Source organism: Carlito syrichta, unplaced genomic scaffold (genome assembly GCF_000164805.1).
Source record: "Carlito syrichta isolate Samal-C Ts95f unplaced genomic scaffold, Tarsius_syrichta-2.0.1 Scaffold304129, whole genome shotgun sequence".
In the NCBI taxonomy this organism is placed as follows: Eukaryota; Metazoa; Chordata; class Mammalia; order Primates; family Tarsiidae; genus Carlito; species Carlito syrichta.
Window position 1 is genome coordinate 176,182 of NW_007248225.1, and position 2,913 is coordinate 179,094.

Sequence of the window (2,913 nt, forward strand, 5' to 3'; positions counted from 1 at the left end):
CTTTTCATATTTTAAAGCTCGTACCTTAAATCTTCTTTTGAGGGGCCAGCAAATGAAGGTATGTGTATTTCTCTGAATATCACACTCCTAATATCGCTTATTATTGAGCAGATCTTTCACAACAGGAAATTTTCAGAACTCGAAGTCATATGTTTAGACATAGCACAACAAAGTAGAAATGTGCCAAATTAACCAGAAACTATTTGGATAGCTGGCAAACAAAGCTGCCCACTGGTCTGTGGAAGGTATAGGTAATTTGCCACTCAACTCTCCTCCATTTGCCTCAGTAAATTGTAGGGTTCTTAGACACCTACTACCTGTTATGCACCAGTCTACATTTCTCTCTGTCAGTGTCTGACAGTAGGAAGATTCCATCTTGTCTGTCTTCCTCTTGCAACTGGTGGGGAAGATATCAAAGAAATAGGCTGACTTTGGAGAGGGAGGGTTTTACAATGAGAATGCAAAATAAGACATCTAGTCAGCTAGGAGAAAAAGGTAATTAAGCCCCAAATAAAAGCAGAAAGGCATATTAAGAAGGAGCGCCAAATCAATTACTCCATCCTCTCACCAGATGACCCAGCAGGGTTATGAAGCCTTGAATTTTCTAAGTAGCATATTCATAGACAAAATATTTGCAGAATGTCATCAAGAGCTTTGAAGCCCAAAGGCAGTCACAGTGTTCACCACACTGTTTCAACTAGAGCCTTCTGTTTCAGTTGGGCTGAATTCTTCCAAGTGTCTATAAGTTTGAACAGAGAGAATTAGGTCCAATTGTTCTTCATATAAACAGCTTCCAAAAATGTAACTTGTATTTTCTTCTTTTATCCAGATGAATAAACTACACAAATTTAAATGTTTTTTCTACCCAACTCAACATACTTTTCACCATCTCTTTCTAAAAAAAAATTTCCCCTTATGTAACAATCACTTCCTTAAAATTTTTTTTTGAGTTGGAGTCTCACTCTGTCACCCAGACTGAAGTGCAGTGGCTGGGCCTGCTGGGCTCCGGCGATCCTTCTGCCTCAGCCTTCTAAGAAGCTGGAGCTACAGGCGCGCGCTACCACACCCGGCTAATTTTTGACTTATTGTAGAGATGAGGTCTCACCAAGTTGCCCAGGCACGTCTCGAACCCGCGCGCTCAGGAAATCCACTCACCTCGGCCTCCCAAAGTACTGGGATTGCAGGCTGAGCCACCAAGCCCAGCCACTTCCTTAAATATTTTGTAAAATACAAACAGCATTTGAGAAGTATATCTGACATTAGACAAAAAAATTATAGAAACTAATGAAAATCATTACAAATATATACTAGAATGCATAAATTTAGAGCTAGAACTGCCTTTCCTGAAAAAAAAATATTGTTTTCTAAAAAGATTTGGAGACTAGAGTAAAAATAAAAGAATGGACATACTACAGCAACACAAAGCACAGGGAATAAAGTTTTTAAAATTAAAAGATTGGCCAGGCATGGTGGCTCAACCTGTCATTGCAGCACTTTGAGTGAACGAGGCGAGAGAATTGCCTGAGCCCTGGGGGTTCGAGATCAGCCTGGCAACTTGGTGAGACCTTGTCTCTAAAATAAATTACAGTTTTTCCCCAAAAGGACAACAAATGGTGGATGATTCCGATGCAGTGGGAGGGCCCGGAGGCCCCTGGGGGCCCCAAAATGGGAAGCCGCGGTGGCTTTCATGGAGGTTTTGGCAGCGGCCTCCGAGGCCGAGGTCATGGCCGGAGTCGGGGTCTGGGTTGCAGCCACAGAGCTCATGGAGGCAAGGCCGATGACAAGGAATGGATGCCCGTCACCACGTTGGGCCGCTTGGTCAAGGACATGAAGATCAAGTCACTGGAGGAAATCTATCTCTTCTCCCTGCCTATCAAGGAGTCTGAGATCATTGACTTTTTCCTTGGCGCCTCTCTGAAGGACGAAGTTTTGAAGATCATTCCTGTGCAAAAGCAGACCCGCACTGGCCAGCGGACTAGGTTCAAGGCGTTTGTTGCCATCGGGGACTACAATGGACACGTCGGTCTAGGTGTTAAGTGCTCCAAAGAGGTAGCCACTGCCATTTGGGGGACCATCATCCTGGCCAAGCTGTCCATCATCCCTGTGCAGAGAGGCTACTGGAGCAACAAAATTGGCAAGGCCCACACTGTCCTTTGCAAGGTGACTGGCCGCTGTGGCTCTGTCCTGGTGTGCCTTATCCCTGCTCCCAGTGGCACTGGCATTGTCTCGGCCCCGTGCCTAAGAAACTGCCCATGATGGCTGAAATGGATGACTGCTACACCTCAGCCAGGGGCTGCACTGCCACCCTGGGTAACTTCGCCAAGGCCACCTTTGATGCCATCACTAAGACTTATAGTTACTTGCCCCCTAACCTCTGGAAAGAGACAGTATTCACCAGGTCTCCTTATCAGGAATTCACCGACCATCTCATCAAGACCCACACCAGAGTCTCCATGCAGAGGACCCAGGCTCCTACGGTGGCAACAATATAGGGTCTTCATACAAAAAAATAAAGTGAACCAAGCCCCCCCCAAAAAATAAAAATAAATTAAAAAAACTAGCTGGGCATGGTGGCGTGTCTGTGGCTACTTGGAAGGCTGAGGCGGAGGGATCACCGGAGCCCAGCAGGTCGAGGCTACAGTGGCCAGAAGCGTCCCACTGCACTCCAGCCTGGGCAACAAAGAGTGAGATTCTAACTCCAAAATAAATAAATAAATAAATAAATAAGAATACAATTAAAAAGTCTGGGTTCATATTCTGGTTTCACCCCTACCAGCTGTACAGTTTTCACAAGTCATTAACGGCTCTACTCTTGAGTGCTCTGCTATAAAATGGGAACAGCATGCGCATATTTATTGGGTGATTACAGAGATTCAAAGAGAATATTAATCATGGCCTCCGTATTTTTAAAAT

General features: G+C 44.9%; 1 pseudogene across 1 annotated transcript; it reads left to right on the forward strand.

Annotated features, from left to right (window-relative positions):
- Nucleotides 1-1,610: 1,610 nt before the first annotated feature.
- LOC103261875 lies at nucleotides 1,611-2,492 on the forward strand (annotated as a pseudogene). Its single transcript, XR_504389.2, has one exon. The product of XR_504389.2 is annotated as a 40S ribosomal protein S2 pseudogene (transcript).
- Nucleotides 2,493-2,913: the final 421 nt, after the last annotated feature.